This window comes from Trichechus manatus, unplaced genomic scaffold (genome assembly GCF_000243295.1).
Source record: "Trichechus manatus latirostris isolate Lorelei unplaced genomic scaffold, TriManLat1.0 scaffold00033, whole genome shotgun sequence".
NCBI lineage: Eukaryota > Metazoa > Chordata > Mammalia > Sirenia > Trichechidae > Trichechus > Trichechus manatus.
In genome coordinates this window covers 21026484-21045645 of record NW_004443969.1, presented here as the reverse complement: position 1 = coordinate 21045645, position 19162 = coordinate 21026484, and the positions used below count along the sequence as shown (strand labels likewise).

General features: G+C 35.5%; 1 long non-coding RNA gene across 3 annotated transcripts in view; it reads right to left on the bottom strand.

Annotated features, from left to right (window-relative positions):
• Window positions 1-18828, bottom strand: part of LOC111820308 (uncharacterized) — a 37429-nt gene extending 18601 nt beyond the window's left edge. The window contains exon 1 of one of the 3 annotated variants that reach the window (XR_002823864.1): window positions 18781-18828. This is a non-coding gene — a long non-coding RNA (uncharacterized LOC111820308). The remainder of the gene's footprint in view (window positions 1-18780) is intronic. The other 2 variants (XR_002823866.1, XR_002823863.1) reach the window with 2 other exon arrangements.
• Window positions 18829-19162: the final 334 nt, after the last annotated feature.

Sequence of the window (19162 nt, the reverse complement as noted above, 5' to 3'; positions counted from 1 at the left end):
AAAATGCTTTTCTTTTCAACAGTAAAGCTTACTAAAGGCAGTAAATTTATCTTTCTGAGATGAATTTGATGGTGAAGGGTGAGAGTGTGTGCTACTTTAGATTGTTAGAATAGGGTGTTGGGGTTTTTTATTCTTCCTCCCTTGTTCAGCAATCAGTATTCCTCAGATTATTAACTGGCTCCACAGTTAGCTTATTGAAGTTTAGTGGACACTTCAAACTTAATGAGAAAACTCACAATCTGTAAACATTTAGGAGAAGATTTGAGATAAGGAGTGCTTATACGTACATCCGGCAGAAAGAACTGGTAGCATCATGGAAGACTTTGTTATGTTTGGTAATATAGCATTGTAAATGCAAATAGATTTTCCACATTGCTTTGTTCAACTACATGCTTGGGATTTTTATACCCTAAGTCAAAATAATACTATTTATTTTTTCAATAAATAAGTACAAGGAGGGAACCTATCATGAATTATTAATGGCCTAGTTTGCTCTTAAAAGTTCCTGGGTGGAGCAAATGGTTTGTGCTTGACTACTAAAGATTCCCCCATGCGTCTGTCAGTTTGTCGTACTATGGGGGCTTGTGTGTTGCTGTGATGCTTGAAGCTATACCACCATATTCAAATACCACTAGGGTCACCCATGGCGGACAGGTTTCAGCTGAGCTACCAGACTAAGACAGACTAGGAAGAACTCGGTGGTCTACTTCTGAAAATAATTAGCAGTGAAAACCTTATGAATAGCAGCAGAACATTTTCTGATACAGTGCTGGAAGATGAGCCCCTCAGGTTGGAAGGCACTCAAAATACGACTGGGGAAGAGCTGCCTCCTCAAAGTAGACTGGACCTTAATGACGTGGATGGAGTCAAGCTTTTGGGACCTTCATTTGCTGATGTGGCAAGACTCAAAATGAGAAGAAACAGCTGCAAACATCCATTAATAATTGGAACCTGAAATGTACAAAGTACGAATCTAGGAAAATTGGAAATCGTCAAAAATGAAATGGAACGCTTCTGTGTTCTCTGATAAAATTTAAGATCCTCTAAGTAAACCCTAGTAGTGCAGTGGTTGACAGCTACAGCTGCTAACCAAAGGGTCGGCAGTTTGAATCCACCAGGCGTTCCTTGGAAACCGTACGGGACAGTTCTACTCTGTTCTACAGTGTCGCTATGAGTTGGAAACAACCCGACAGCAATAAGTTTTGTTTTTTGCCTTTAAGCAGGAACCCAGAGCCCTGGTGACCCAATGGTTAAGAGCTCGGCTGCTAACCAAAAGGTCAGTAGTACAAGTCCACCAGCTGCTCCTTGGAAACCCAACGGACAGCTCTATAGGGTCGCTATGAGTCAGAATCCATTCGACGGCAACGGGTAAGTAGGAATCCATGTCTTATTTGTTTGAGTATCCCCAGGAATCTAGTAAATGCCTGGAAACTAAGATAATTAAAAATAGTAGCTAATATTAATTGAGAGTATACGCTAAGCACTGCACCATTTTTAATCTTTTTTTACAAAGCTTTGAGTTAGGCGCTACTGTTCTACTCGTAAGTAAACTGAACAACAGAGAAGTTAATTTATTTGCCTAAGTCATATTAGCAAATAAGTAGCAGAGCTAGGATTCAAAGCCATGATTTCTGGCTCCAGAACTCACCTTCTTACCCACTAACTATATCTACTCCCCTAGGATTATACCTACTGCACTCCTACTGCCCTCATGACAGAAGGGACCTTAACAAGCCTAGCCATCTAGGTCTGTTTCCTTCACTTTATTATTATTATTATTATTGAATTATAGAAACTGCAAAACTAAAGGTTTTTATAAAGTTTAGTTTTTTTGTTTGTTTATTTTCCTCTTCTAGGTGCAAAATATCAAATCAATGGTCAAATGTCTCCCTGGTCTAATTTTATGGAACTGAAGTAGATGCTTTTAATGAGTCTAGACAGATTAGTGATAAATCAGTGAAATGAGTAGTAGAATATTCAGATTTAGACAGAGTTTAGATTTTGCTGCTAGGAATAGAGCACATAAGAGCTCTAAAAACACCCTTGTTGTCATTATTTTTCTTGTTAGCTGCCAGCGAGTTGGCCCCCAATTCATGGTGACCCATACACAGTGGAACACTGTGATCCATAGGGTTTTCACTGGCTGATTTTTGGAAGTAGATCATTGGATCTTTTTTCCTAATTTGCCTTACCCTAGAAGCTCTACTGAAACCTGATCAGCATCATAGCAGCAACACACAAGCCTCCACTGACAGATGGGTGACTTCGACTGAGGTGCATTGGCCAGGAATCTACCCAGGTCTTCCATATGGAAGGTGAGATTTCTACCACTAAATCAGCACTGCCCCCCAAGAGTACCCTAGACCAGTAGAATATGTTCTTGCTATACCAGGTGGATAGAACGAACAAAGACCAGTCACTCTGAAGGAAGCCATCAAAGTGACTGAATCTCAGGTTTCAGAAAGACCTGTGGTAAGCCCCTTCTAACTATTACAGCACCACTTCTCAAGGATGGCTTTTTTCCTTATCAAAGTAAGTAAATACATGCCAGTTATTTTATTAAGTGACATTAAAAAAAAAAATCAATTCCCTATTGTTTTCTCAAAAATCATTTAGAGGTAGGAGGAAAGATATGCTCACGTTATTTTAGCTACTGCTGCACACATACCTTTTTATAATCTGGAGCAGATTTAGTGACCCATTAAAGAAAAATGTCCCGTGACTTCTTTAACCTCTTTTTAAATAACTAGAATGTCATAAGGATTTGTCTCCTCACTTGCTGCCATTTGTTTACTAGTTCTCTGAAGGGTGGGAGAAGTTTAAGAAATGACTGGGTGCTTTCAGAACACATTGGACACTTTCCCTTAAGGGACATTTATAGGCACAAAACAGACACTTGAAACAATTAATGCCTGCTCCCTACTCATGGGACAGACTGAGGACCGATAAGCTTAAGAAATTGGGACAAAATATACCTGAAAGCTATAGAGACCTAGCACCTGGTTGCAAATCCATTTTAACACATAATAGTACATGATGCCTTTTTTTTCCCCCTTGTTCCTCCTTGGTTATTAAGTTAAATAAAAACTTCAAAAAGAAGCAACATAACGTGAAAGAATATTGGCTATAATCCTAGATATTCTTCCCTTATGATCTTGAACAAGTATCAGTTTCTGAATCTGTAAAATAAGGAATAATAACACCTATTTTGGAAAAATTTGTGAAGATTATATATAATATATGCACCGTGATGACCATATATTGTATCTTCAATAAATCAAAGCTAATTCTGTTCCTGTCACAACCACATTTTTTAGACAGGCAAAATAGAAAAACCTCCAAGTGGAAATGTATCCTCAACTGTAAAAGAGAAAAACGTTTATTCTCTCTACATGAATATTTTGTCACTCTAACTCATTAAGATATTCTTAGAAGCAAATGTATTAACAGGTGGCTGGACATACAGTAGATGCTTAATAATAGTTTATGACTGACAAATAAAATTAATGATTCTGTACTCTGCCTTTCCCCTTGCTCCCTGTGGCATTATTTAGGGGTCAGAGGAGAGGCTGCTAGGATGCATGATGCTCTGAGCTGTCTCATAACTAGGTTTGTTCAAGACTAAAATTGTGATAGCTCAGAAAACACATCTTCTTTCTGGTTTCATAGTCCTTTTTGATTAGAAAAACAATTATCATAATCTCTTTAATGATTATAAAAACAAATATTTGTAGCAAGAAATTTGGATATACAGAAGGGTATAAAGAAGAAAATAAATATCTACTGTAATCCCTGCAACCAAAGAAAATATTTGTTAAAATCTGTTTCTTTCTATATTTTTCTTCCTCATGGTATATGCATATGCGTACATATGGATGTAGAAATATGTGCAGATATAAATTTAATAGCATTTAATAATTTCTTTTACACTTCAAAATAAACCGTGAGAATCCCCTATAATGTTAGATGCTCCTTTAAACTATTACTCTTAATATTCGCATAGTCTAGATATTTTCACTCATCCCTAATGGTTGAATCTGGATATTTTCTGTTTTTTGTTTTTTTTTAATACTGTAATTAATGGTGTAATTAACATCTGTTTGAAAACATCTCTGTGCACATCTCTCAATATTTTCCAAAAGTAAGTAGAATTACTGGGTCAGATGGCAGAGACTTTTAAGACTCTATTTTCTACTGAAGATATTATGTAAATGTGCTCATAGCTTACTATCTACCTTTTAAGTATTTGGATATAAAAAAAGCTTTGCATATATGTGGTTAAATATATGTTACTTTCTTCTAGAGTGATCTCTTTGTTCTATATTTAAAACGAGGCTTCCCGTTCTGAGTTTGTTCTTACAGTTTTAGACTTTGCATTACTTTATAATATTCCAATTTGCACTAAATTTGGTGATATACACTGGGCAATGACTTTACTGTTAGTGTAAGAAAGGGCTACAATTTTGTTTGCATAAAAGACCTAATCAATTCCATCAACACCAATGGTAGATTAAATATTTCTTCCTCATTGATTTAAACACCCACCGTTCTCATTTACTAAATTCTTATTATATTAAGACCTCTTTCTGGTCATTTATTCTGTTCTATTGATCTATTATTCTATGGAATTATCTTTTCAATTATTAATTTTTTGTTCACTTGTTCACTACACAGAGAGTGGTCTGCTGACCAGCAGCATCACCATCACAGGAGCTTGTAAAAATGCAGGATCACAAACCTACTTAATCAGAATCCCTATATGATTCATACGCACATTGATCTTTGAGGGAATCTGTACACAACACAATGCCTTTTAGACATTGATTCTATTCTTGTTTTCCTGGCTGAATGAGGGGAAGAGAATACGCTGAGGTCATGATGATTTGGTTATCTGCTAAGCTAAATTCTCAATGGCTCACAGCATTCTGAAGAAGGCACACACAAAAACAAGGGATGCCTTTGCACATCCCTGCTGTAATTCTAGCAGGCCCCCTTGTACTGCAAGACCATTTTCTTTTACAATAAAACTTCTGTCTCTATGAAGCTTCGTTTCTGTTTTCTTTGTTCAAAGCCAACCCAAACAGATGGCTAAAAGTAAAGCAAAAATTCAAGAAATCACAAGAGGTCCAACCCAGGTGCTTACGTTTATAAAAGGTCAGTTTTTGATAAAATAAAATAGAAATTCCAATCCAGTCTATGAAATCAAAGTTGCTTAGCACTCACTGCAGAATTCATTAATAGTTTCTCTGTGAACTGTTTTGTCGGTTACGATTGAAACATAAACATTAAAGCAATGTGAACCTAACTAAACCCTTAAAAAATGAAAGGAAAAAAAAACTTCCTTCTTGTCTTACCAACACTGCTATTATCACATAGTGTGTTTCACATGATAAGCCACTCATTAAAGCATCACCTACTGTTTTTTTTCCTCCTCAGAACCAGCTAGAACATGATCCGTCTCTGCATGAAGACATTGGACCTCTGACCTTTTCTGTAACTATTCCAGGCAAGTATAATAAACAGAGTTCACTAGGTTTCTGTAAATCTCTGATTATGTTTACTGTGGAATCCAAGTGTTCATCTCAGGCAGAAAAATTAAGGTTGATTTTCAAATATTATGTACAAACTCTAGCTACTAAGCATTCTGTAATGAGCACTTTGGCAATTTAAAGCAAATTAGGGTTCCCACTAGGCAAGGATGACATGTGTTACAGTCAAAGAAAAAATGGTATGTTATTTCATGGAAAATATTCACCAACCATTTAAGATAAATCCAGAGAGCTCTACTCATTGTAATTTGGGAGGAAAAATCTTACCGCTCTTCATTACTGGGGCTTTGTGTCAGTCTTAAACTACCTTTCCACAGCTTGTTGATAAAGACTAATGAGTCATAGAGTAATGGATTTTTTTTTAGGGAGATGCCTGTTATAAGAACATGGTTACTTTTCACAAGATCTTCACAGAAAGAACAGTTCATATAGTCAACTACTGCTAGAGATTAATGCAGGGTTGATTAAAACGAATAACAAACTTTCATTTTCACCCAAGCACAAAATCTAATGAGAAATGTACTGATCACATATGTGAAAGAAGCAAGATGTTAGTTACTATGATAATCAAATTATTCATGTTACTTAATTATAAAAGTAATATATACATTATGGAAAAGTTTAAAGATAGATAAGCATAAAGAAAACATAAAAATCAGCATCATTCTTATCACCCAGAGATAATAACGGTTAACAATTACAGTGTATATCGTTTGAGAATAGGTAGAGATAGATAATGGCCCCTGGGTGGTACAAACGGTTCGCACTCGGCTGGGAACTGAGAGATTGGCATTTCTAACCCACTTAGTGGCATCACAGAAGAAAAGTCCAGGCAATTGGCTTCCATAAAGATTACAGCCAAGAAAATCAAATGGAACAGTCCTGCTCTGTAACACATGGGGTCGCCATGAGTTAGAATCAACTAGATGACACAAGACAACGACACAGATAGATAGATATACAGAGTTATAGATACAGAGATACCAAAAAAACAAAGCAAGACATCCGTTGCCCTCAAGTCGATTCTGACTCATAGCGATCCTGTAGGATGGAGTAGAACTGCCCCATAGGGTTTCCAAGGAGCAGCTGGTAGATTGGAACTACCAACCTTTTTGGTTAACAACCAAGCTCTTAACCACTGTGCCACCAGGATTCCAGACACAAACAAAAAAACCAAACCTGTTGCTGTCAAGTCAATTCTGACTCATAGCAACCCTATAGGACAGAGTAGAACTGCCCCATAGGGTTTCCAAGGAGCAGCTGGTGAATTCAAACTGCCGACCATTTGGTTAGCAGCCGAGCTCTTAACCACTATGCCACAGATAGAGATACACATATATACATATAAATATACATTTATATAAATAAATGTACGTACATTTATTTATATGTATATATAGATATAGATGTAGATACACTTATACCATATAAGTAAATGTATATACATTTATACATATCATATATATACTAATATATTTGTCATGAATGTGAAGTTGAAATGTATCTTGTGTAGATACGTGTGTGTATATGCAAGTGCATATATATGTGTATATATATTCTCTGTGTGTGTATACACATACATACATTCCCTTTGTAAGTTGTTTTTCAAATAACACTATACCATACACAGACACTCACACACATTTCCGTATCAAAAGACTAGTATCACTTTTAGTGATATTCCATTGTACGAATAATGCTATAATTTATTTCAGTATTGTTGCATATTTAGGTTGTTTCTAAACAACACTACTTGTATAAATGACATTGTAATGAAAATCGTTTGTATAACTGTCTGATTAGTTCCTTAAGAATAATGAAATTACTGGGTCAGTGACTATGTGCTTTTCTACCCTGTGAAAAATATTACCACATTATCCTGTAGAAAGTTTGTATTAATTTACTTTGCTGCCAGCAGTGTGTGAGAATAACCTTTATTATTCCAAGCCAAAGTAGATATTATCATAAAAATTGTTAATTTGATAAACGAAAAAACAATATATTGCTTACTAAGAAAATTGAACTTTTCTTCATATATTTTCTCCTATCTTTCTATTGCTGAATTATTTTGTCATTATTTGTTCATAGGAAGTATTTATACATTAAATATATTAGCCAAGATATATTACACATGTAACAAATATTTTCCCATTTTATCATTTGCCTTTTACTCTGTAGGTGGTGGGATTTTTTAATTTTTTTTTTATTTTTCTTTTTTTGTTTGCTTTGCCAAACAGAAAAAAAATAAAAAATAAACTTCATATGATCAATATCTCGATCTATTCATTTGTGGTATTATACAATTAAATAATCTTTTCACCTTACAATTTTAAAAACCAGCCTGTTTTGTTCTCATTTCTCCTATGTACTAGTTTTTAACATTTAATTCTCATAACTATCTAAAAATTACTTTGATGTGAACAGTAAAATAACCACCATTTTTTTTGTCAGATAGTTAATCATTATCTTACCACTATCTATTAAATCTTTTTTCTCTCACACATTTGAAATGATATTGCAGTCATCTAGTCTATATTCAAATGTATAATTAAGTTTCATTCTCTGCTTTCTAAACTCTTTTTATTCTGGAACCCATTCCTCACTATGATAACTGTTGTTATTATTTAGTATATTTTAATAGTTTGTAGTGAAATTTCCCACCCATTTTGTTTTATCTTCAGAATTATATATATATTTTTTTTAATTACCTGAGTATTAGAAAACAAAAAAGAGAAGAACACACTCAGCATTTCTCAAGCTGAAAGAACTGAAGAAAAAATTCAAGCCTCGAGTTGCAATAGTGAAGCATTCTATGGACAAAATACTGAATGACACAGGAAGCATTAAAAGAAGATGGAAGGAATACATAGAGTCACTGTACCAAAAAGGATTGGTCGACATTCAGTCATTTCAGGAGACAACATATGATCAGGAGCCGATAGTACTGAAGGAAGAAGTTCAAGCTGCACTTAAGACACTGGCAAAAAACAAGGCTCCAGGAATTGAAGGAATACCAATTGAGATGTTTTAGCAAACAGATTCAGCACTGGAAGGGCTCCCTTGTCTATGCCAAGAAATTTGGAAGACAGCTACCTGGCCAAGCAACTGGAAGAGATTCATGTTTATACCTATTCCAAATATAAGCGATGCAACAAAATGTGAAATTATTGAACAATATCATTAATATCACACACAAGTAAAATTTTGCTGAAGATCATTCACTGCTTTTGTGGCAGCAGTACATTGGCAGGGAACTGCCAGAATTTCAAGTTGAATTCAGAAGACAATGTGGAACAAGGGATATCATTGCTGATGTCAGATAGATCCTGGATGAAAGCAGAGAATACCAGAAAGATGTTTACCTGTGTATTATTGACTCTGCAAAGACATTTGTGTGAATCATAGCAAATTATGGATAACATTGTGAACAATGGGAATTCCAGAACACTTAATTTCCTCATGAGGAACCTGTACATAAATCAAGAGGCAGCCGTTCGAACAGAACGAGGGGATACTGCATGGCTTAAAGTCAGGAAAGGTGCGTCAGGTTTGTATCCTTTCACCACACTTACTCAATCTGTATACTGAGCAAATAATCTGAGAAGCTGGACTCTATGAAGAAGAACGGGACATCAGGATTGGAGGAAGTCTCATTAATAACCTGCGATATGCAGATGATACAACCTTGCTTGCTCAAAGTGAAGAGAACTTGAAGCACTTACTGATGAAGATCAAAGACTACAGCCTTCAGTATGGACTACACCTCAACATAAAGAAAACAAAAAACCCTCATAACTGGACCAATAAGCAACATCACGATAAACAGAGAAAATATTAAAGTTGTCAAGGATTTCATTTTACTTGGATCCACAATCAACACCCATGAAAGCAACAGTCAAGAAATCAAACAACGCATTACATTGGGCAAATCTGCTGCAAAAGACCTCTTTAAAGTGTTAACGGGCAAAGATGTCATTTTAAGGACTAAGGTACACCTGACCCAAGCCACGGTATTTTCAGTCACCTCACATACATTTGAAAGCTATGCAGTAAGTAAGGAAGACCGAAGAAGAATTGATGCCTTCCCATTATGGTGTTGGCCAAGAACATTGAATATACCATGGACTGCCAGAAGAATGAACAAACCTGTCTTGAAAGAAGTACAGCCAGAATGCTCCTTAGAAGCAAGAATGGCGAGACTTCATCTCATGTACTTTGGATCTGTTATCAGGAGGGATGTCCCTGGAGAAGGACATCATGCTTGGTAAAGTATAGGATTAGCTAAAAAGAGGGAGACCCTCAATCAGATGGATTGACACAGTGGCTGCAACAATGGGCTCAAGCACAACAATAATCATGAGGATGGCGCAGGACCGGGTAGTATTTTGTTTTGTTCTACATAGGGTCACTGCGAATGAGAACTGACTCAATGGCACCTAACAACAATATTTTTCAGATAAAATTTATAATGTTTTTCCCAACTGACATAAATTATTTCTAGTTTCAATGAGATATAACTAAATTAGCAAAGGTTAATATTATCCTTCTTCCCATATGAGAGGATGGACCTATTTTTTTATTTATTTAATTTTCAATCCCTAAATAAAAATGTTTAGTTATCAGCACAAGGGTCCTGCATTCTTGAATAGGTTTATCCTTACGTATGTTATATGTTTTTGCTAACTAATATTAATGGGCTTCTTTCTGATTTTTTGCTTGGTATATGGTAATGATATTTATTTTTGTCAATAAATTCTATAATAGGTCATGTACAAAACCTCCGCCTTTAGATCTAATAGTTTCACACTTGATTTACTCAGATTTTCTAGAGACATTATTGTTTAGTATAATTTTCATAGGATTTATATTCAGATATGTCAAGAATATAACTTCTGAGATCCCATGCAACCTGTTGAGAGCATACTTAAACTAATAAGTTTCCAGTAAATTCAATTATGTCAGTATTTTGTCTTCATTTAGGTTTAAACTCATTTAATTCAGATTTTTCCCCTTCCTCTACTACAAAATCTGCTGCTCAGGGGATCCCATATGGCATCCAGGCAGTAGAGGAGTAGCCTTTGGTCTGAGACATCTGTTCCCTGCTGACTTTTGAAATTCCCACTCCCCAGTTCCTCAGTTCACTGACACTCTGGTTTTCACTTAATTGTTGCAAGTTAGCTTTGTCCTTAAATTCTCAATCACATAGCTCATCCTGGAAATCTATGTGTGCTTCTCATCATGACAAATTTGGGATGTCTTTGGGCTATAACTTGCAATCTCTCTCTGCCTCTGTCTCTCTCTCACTCTCTCTCTCTCTTCCTCCACCCCAAGCCACCCACCCACATATTCAAGTCCACCCCAACCCATAGGGACATGGGAAAAGTTGCCCTATCTCTGTGTCTCTATGCCATCACACATTTTACCCCTATACTCCATCCAGATATCTACATTCTATTGCCTCCATGCTTCTGTGACATGAAGCAAATCTGTAAGTCTAGTGCCAACCTGTTCAACCAGGCAAGTTTTATTTCATGTCTATTAATTTGTATTTAGGAAATAATAATTAAATCACATTAAATGTTTTATGATGATGAAGACAGCATAAAATTAATTTCAAATAAAATGTGAGTCAAGAGAAATAATGTATTATCATGGAGAGCAGACTTTTTAAAGGCCTGTATCTGAAAGACTAGTAGCTATATTTTGATCGAGTACCAAAAAATGTGGGTGCAAGTATTTTATTCAGACTCTGTAAAATAGCACTGGAAACATTTTTGCAGTACAGACTAATTCTTATAGATAATAAATGCATTAACCATCACCATTTCTTTTTTATAAAAGTAAATATCCTTTTTAATCTGTAAATCACTATGCTAGATGCCAATCAATTCTTACAATTATTAACCATGTGAACATTATTAATAATCTATAATAATAACAATAGCTGATTTCCTATTCACAAGCCTCTAAATCCATATATAATGCTACATGCTTTCTATGTGTTAACCTATTTAATATTTATCACAAAATCTATGGGTTTGTTTTTATTATGTCCAAAGAATGAACTCCAATTCAGAAAAATTAGAGTTTGACAAATTACATACTTTGAGAGATGCAGAATACCTCTTAGTAACTTAGTAATAAGTCACTGTGTCTGCTCCAAGGTTTCTCATCTGATTGAACTCAGGCTTTTGAACCAGATTAGCTAGATTCATATTCCAACTCTGCTACTTCATAAATGTGTGATCTCAAAGAAGTGACTTAGCCTTTCTGTGCCTAGGTTTTCCCTTCTATTATTGCAGTTAATAATGATTTTGAGTGCATAGGCTTATTGCTGTGAGGATTAATTAGTTAATACATGTGAAGTCCTTACTGGCACATAGTAAGCACTCAATAAATAAATGTTAGCTATCAGAATTAAAATTATGTAATTGAAAGTATAACTATATAACAATTATGTGGAGTAAAATTATAAGCATATAATTATATTTACTAATATTTCTGCTAATTCAACAACTTTGTCAGAGTGTAGGTTCAGACATTTTCCCATATGTTGGAATATTTACTGATTCTTTCTATTGCAATTCTTATTAATTCTGTAAGATAGCTGTTAATCTCGGCACACAGAAGTCCTGAGAGAGTCCAGCTCTATGCTAGAAACATAAGGAAATTTTAAATAGAGCTTTACAGTTTACATTTACCCATATATCCCCAAAAGAAAATGCTTCATGAGTGTATTAGTTTAAAGTGAAACTACACTTGAGACTTTGAGGCTTGACAATTGCCTTTTATTTATTTGTCCAATAAAAAAATACATCGTATTATCTATTTTATCTACTTTTTCTGCAAGGTGCATATTGTTATGAATATATCCTGCATGCCCTTTATAGATTTTATCTTTATCAAATTCAACTTAAATAGCAATTTAATCCAAGAAATCTAGTTCAAATGGAAAAAAAACATAAAATCATTTCATATTTCTAAAAATCTGCTTTATTTTATTTTCAAATGACAGTGTGACAGTTTTTTAATCTATGTTATTTTTTTTAGAGCATTCTGTCTCGATTTTGATATAGTTGCTTTAAAAATTCGTTTTACTAAGATTTTCTCTTTGTTTACATCTCACCATTTCTAATATCCTCCATTTCTTAGCCCCAGATGATTCTTTTTCTTACTGCAAAAATGCTGATCTAATATCAAGTTTTATTTTGTGTGAGTCCTTTTAGTCAATACAAATGGTTTTACACTGAATAATCTGGATTAGCCATCTCATTTCTATGCAAAGAATAACTGATGGTATGGTTAAAATACCGTGCCACTTCTTTTAGGGGGCACAGGGTGTCAGTTATGATCAGTATATAACATTTTGCTAGTATCTGCAACTGCGCTGAGTTGGCTTTATGTTGTAGAAGTCTTACCATGGAAACATGGCCTCTAAAGCCAAATTTTGTCAAAGGTGGTGTTTACCCCATTAGGACATGGGCTGCAAACTCAGATGCCCACAGGTGCTGGTCAGGTAACTTAAATGAGCAAAGTCAGCATGTTATAAGACAAATAGGATGTGAGGAGGATCTCAGGGTACTTCATTTAAAGTGGCAGCTCTGTGCAACCCACTTAATTGCATCCAGGCAAGAATGTGTGTTCAGTGTTGCCAGCTTGCCAGTTTATTTTCTGGAAATTCAGTTTTTTTGTTTTTCTTTTTATGTGTAATCTCTCAATTTTTAAATGTTGGCAATTAATTCCGTACTTTTTGAGACACTTACAGGAATCTAGTTGGTAAATTTTGCTTGGTGCAATTTTATTTATAATCTAGAGATACAGCATGAGGACTAGCAAAACTTCCATGTGTTTGTAACTGAAAATCTCTTTTGCTTACATGTACTCCCCCCTTACATCAAATAACACTAAATTCTCTTAAATTTCACACAAGAAAATATATTTTAAAATCTGCATGTCTCTATGATTTCAAATTTATATATATTTTATGACTCCCTGTAAATATAATTTCCAAATGAAAACCAACTCCCCTAAAGATTTAGCTAGTTACGTGCATCACCCCTTATCCATATTAAACATTTTACTTCGTTTAGAGAAGAAAGCATCATTCCCTCTTTCCTGCCTTACCTCCTACTATTTTCAGATACATACCCATAGCAAAGCTAATTAAAGGAGAGATTGAAAATGTGACTTGCCAGACACATAAAGATTTCACTCAAATATATCTCAGCCATAGTGAGAAATGCACAAACAACTAGACTACAGATTCAAAACTGTAGCTGGTCACAGCGCTTTTAACTAGGACACGAAAGTTTAGCCTGCGATTACCCTACATGACACTCTATTAATGAGCTTAGTGACAGAAGTCACTTGGACAAACTGGTTGCTTCTCAGATTACTTTCTTTGTTTTTTTTCTTTTTTTAGACCTTGCAAGTCTGGAGTCTTGAATGAATTCGCTTGGGTAATTTAGTTCATTTGTCTCATCCTTTTTTCTTAACATGTCTCCAGCGTTTGAAGACTCCCTGTTACCTTCCTTGTACCTCCCTTCCCTAGCTTTTTCTTTCTGCTTTCGGTTTTGTTCAGGTTGTTTAATCTCTACATGGTAACCTTATTTCCTTCAAAGCCTAAAGTCTCCCTTCTCTGCAAAAAGCTTCCAGAATGTTGTTAGTTCACTGTTTCGTATACCATTTTTTCTAAAATATGCCATGACGGGTATCGTGGGAACATTCCAGTCATTAGTGCTGTTGCCAGATTTTCCATAGTTAGTCAACATCTATAGCTTAAAGTTATTCATTTCCTTCTGAGTGCATTTTTTTGGACCAAAGTAAAATATTTGTCAAAAATATTTAGTTTGCCCATTAAACTAGCTTTCATTTATTAAGTAAATGAAGCCAATGTTTGCCTGACTTTCTATTTCTCACCAACTCACAGTTCAGACTTTCTTTCTCATTTTTGACAATTACTAATGTATTTATCTAGCACTTCCAAGGGACATTTATATCCATTATTTTATTTATATTTCCCAATATTTTTATAAAGACGGAACTAAAATTCTCACCAACACATTTCTGTGGGAATGCGGGAAACTGAGGCACGGTGGCTAGGCAGAACTATACCAAAAAAAAATGTGCATGTTGTCAGGTGAACAGCCAATTAACCACACATATGCTCAGAGAAAACAAGGTAGCTGGGTGCTAAAACCACCTTGTCAGAATTCACAAATCACAGCTGAATAGGAGTGTGTGGTAATAGCAGCAAGGATTCTAGGATTGTGAATTACTAGGCCAGAGTTATGACTCTCCACTAACTTCTCAGATCTGTTTTAGTCTCCTTTAGAACTGACAGCCTTGCCCTTTTTCCCTCATAGACACTATGGCACAATCCTCCCAAAGAATTACTGCCATATTTTTACCTCCAACTTTATTTTATATTTTCTTTTTTAGGTCAAGACCTTGTAACATTTTCCTGTATCTACCAGATTAAATTCAAACTCTTCCATCTTCTAATAAAGACTTAAGGCCATTTAGAGCCCGCATATGTTCCTGTTTTAGTTTGTTCATTTATCGATTCATAAAAACATTTGAAAACTGTAAGCCCGGAATTGTTTGAGTCACAGAAATTAAAAATATGAATAATACCCATTCCTTTGCTTCGAAAAAGTTACCACTTCTAATGATTCAGATACATCAAAAGTGGATTACAATATATGTTGAAGTGTCCTAATAAAATTTTAACTAGGTGCTATGGGAACAAAGAAAGAAGTCAGTTGTGCCTAGAAAAACATGAGGAAAGTTTCTCACAGCAGTGAATTGTCTTTAGGTTTTCCAGGATGAATATGAGCTGAAAGCACAAGAGAAGTGCCTTTCCAGCAAAGAGAACCGCATGGTAAAAGAACACGCTTAATAGAAAGTGCCATAATAGGGTAGTGAATCGACTGGACTACCACATAGGGAAGTGAGGTGTCATCTGACACTTGAGTTCAAGGTAAATGTAAGAAGTTTACACTTTATCTAAGTACAATGGGTAGGCTTTGAAGGCTACTAAGAAAAATCGAAGAATGGTAAGTTCTGCATCATACTGTGGTAGAGAGGAAAGAGAGAAAGCAGCCAAGGAGACCACTTAGGAAGATGTTGCAAGAGGTCACACAAGTCCATACCAGCTTGACTTCTATCGTCAGTCAGAGTAATCACTTCCTTATTCACAATTTCAACTTGTTTGCCTCTCCGTTATTTTATTGCACTCTCTGGCAAACCAAGACACTCAATGTGATAGAAGAAAAACACACAACTTGTCACTTGGTCTTCCCTTAAATTTATAAACAAGAACTGTAATGTTGCCAGACAATGGTGCTGCTCTTTTTCTTGTCCCACTCTCCTAGATTGTTTCATCCTTTTCTCTCCCCTTAACTTCAATGTTTCCCCCACCACCCTACACTCAGCGGATGACTAGATTTACTATTCCATTAGAAACCTGAAGCAGTCAGAAGAGAATTTTTATAAACTCCAACTACCCAAATGTCCCATTTACCATTCTACTAGAAACTGAAACCATCAGCCGATATAATAGGTGTTCCTTTCTAAGGTCAACCCCTCTACTTCTATACTAAAGTCAATCCTATCACACCTCAATGTATCATCAGTTCTCCTCACAACATCAGTTTTTCCCTGTCTACTTACTTTTTCTGTGAGCATATAAACATGTTGTTATTTATTTCATCTTAATCACACTTCCCCTTCAAGTTACTGTCCCATCACTTTGCTCCCCTATACAGGAAAATTCCTCATAAGAGATGTTCAAATTGTAGTCACTCATTTTTCTGCTCGCATTCTCTCTTAAGCCCACTCAAATAAGGCTTCTTATTAGAAACAGCATGGACATGGCTTTTGTCAAGGTCACCTCTTATCTCCATATTGCTAAATCCAATGGCTGATTCTCAGTTTCTATCGTATATGATCTGGAAGTATTCTCTTTATTTAGCTTCCAAGATGCCAAACTCTCTTAAGTTTTCCTCTAACTCAGACTATGCTTCTAGCTTCTCTCCCTCTTCCCACCTTGTAATGTGGGAGAAACATAGGACTTGGTCATAGTATCTGCTCTTTTTTTCTATACATACTCACTCCCTTGGAGCCCTGGTTTCTCAGTGGTTAAGAGCTCGGCTGCCAATCAAAAAGTTCGAATCTACCAGCGGCTACTTGAAAACCCTCTGGGGAACTTCTATTCTGTCCTATAGTGTCACCATAAGTCAGAATCAACTCCATGGCAACGAGTTCTCACACCCTTGAAGGTATCATTCAGGCTCATGGTTTTAAATGTTATCCATTTGCTATCTTTGCAGAATTGAGATTCCACATTTCAAATCAAATTTTCATTTAAAAAAATGTTATAATATGGATTTCTCGCTACCAGATCCCAGCTACAAAGGAGAGGTAGGAGATAGGAAAAAGAAAGGGTTAACCCTCCTGGGAGAGAAAACAATGCAGTTCGCATAATTCACTGTTTTCTTCCTTCCCAATAGACTTCTGCAGGAAATGGATATGTAGTTCTGTATAAACTAACTTAGAAAAAAAGAAAAATTCTTACTAGAAATTCATCTGCTGACAATCAGAAAAAAATAAATAGAATTAATTGATTGGTCGAGAATTCTTTGATGAAACATTTATAAAGCATGAGAAATTTGCATAGTTGCTATTTAAAGAGGCACGAATAATAACACTTTCTAAGAAAATAAATGAGGAAGAAAAAGCCTTTTTAACCCTGCGGCTGCATATACTTATATAATCTCCAAACTGCAAATCAACTATGAATTACTCATTATTTCAGTATCCCTATTTTCCAACAGATATTTTCTATTGCCAAAATGTCTTTTTTACACAGTTGAAGTTCAACTGTATTTTATACAGTTTTGTTGTCCACATAGATATCCATTGAAAAGTGATGACTACTTAGAAAATTTAAAGACTTTTTTTCTAATTTGGCTGACTGAGTTAACAGATGTCCCATGAAATATTTTTATATTAATTCATCCTGATGTTAGCAACATTTTGAGTTAAAGACAAAATTACCCTCTGCCACCTCTCAGCTTGACAGAGCTGCTAATCCCTTTGTACTCAGTTTCCGCATTTGAGACTTTGTAGAACTTAACAACCTTCTGAATTTCTTTATTGGGTAATGCCTGATCTGTTGTCAGTCTTAAGTAACTAATTCATAAATGGTTGACTTGATGCACACTTTAATGGAGAGGAGTCAAACAGTTCAGAACTTAAGCTGCTGATCTTAGTATTAAGTATAATTTCTAATAAATTAACTGTAGGCATGTGTATATGAAAAGAGACTGAGGCTTCTCTGTGATTTAGTGGTTGTTTTACCAGTTTGTAGATCATTATTTTAATTTGACTCTCTTTTTCCTGTTTTCTACTCACATTTTATTAATTTCACTGGTATAACTAATAAAAGATAAGATGAATATAACAATGTTACCAGTTGCTTGGGGGTATTTACTAGCAGCTGACATAAAAGCTTCATGATAGGAACAATGTGAAAATCATTTGCTAAAGTGAAATTTTAGGGCTACAAATATTTTTAATAACACATGCTTAAAATTCGCCATTCAGAATTAATTGCCAGCCTCTACCTCTCTGGATTCTAGGTCCATTCTGGGCTTTCATAGCCTTCTGTCATTCCCTTAAGGTCATATTTTAACAAGAACCAATGAACAGATAAGCTGTTAAACATTTGATCAAACAGGTATTTTAATTTGACCATAGAAGCAAGTTACCAATTTCTCACCTTTATGCCCATTTAATTGACTAATAGGGCCTAAGTTGATTAGTTAATCCAGTCTAAGTTAAATATTATTTTGGGTAGCGATAAAATATGAAAGGCACAAGCTTGTCCTTGTTTTGAATAAAGTGAGTCAATAATGTAGGAAATTATTCGGGGCTAAGCATATCAAAGTCATTGCGGTGTTCAACTATGGAGCTCAAAAAACACACATTCCCTTGTACTGAAGAAACAGTTAACTTGCTTTTTGAAAATTATCTTTGCTTTTCAGACAGTTTGGACTAAAAAGAAAAAGCCAGATGATAAGTGTTATGAATTGAATTGTGCCCCTCTCCCCAAAAAATGTGCTGAAGTCCTAACTCCTGGTTAATGAAGGGCCACGTGAAGATGCATCTACAAGTTAAGGAATATCTAGGGCTACCAGAAGCTGGAAAAGACAAGAAAGGGTCTTACCCTAGAGCCTTTGGAGAGAACATAACACAGTCAGTATGTTGTTGTTAGGTGCCATCAGGGTGGTTCCAACTCATAACGACACTATATACAACAGAATGAAACACTGCCTGGTCCTGTGCCATCCTCACAATCCTTGCTATGTTGAGCCCATTGTTGCAGTCACAGTGCCAATCCGTCTCACTGAGGGTCTTCCTCTTTTTTGCTGACCCTCTATTTCACCAAGCATAATATCCTTCTCCAGGGACTGGTCCCTCCTGATAACATGTCCAAAGTACTTAAGACCATGACTTGCCATTCTTGCTTCTAAGGAGCATTCTGGCTGTTCTTCTTCCAAGAGAGCTTTGTTCATTCTTCTGGGAGTCCATAGTATGTATAGTCAATA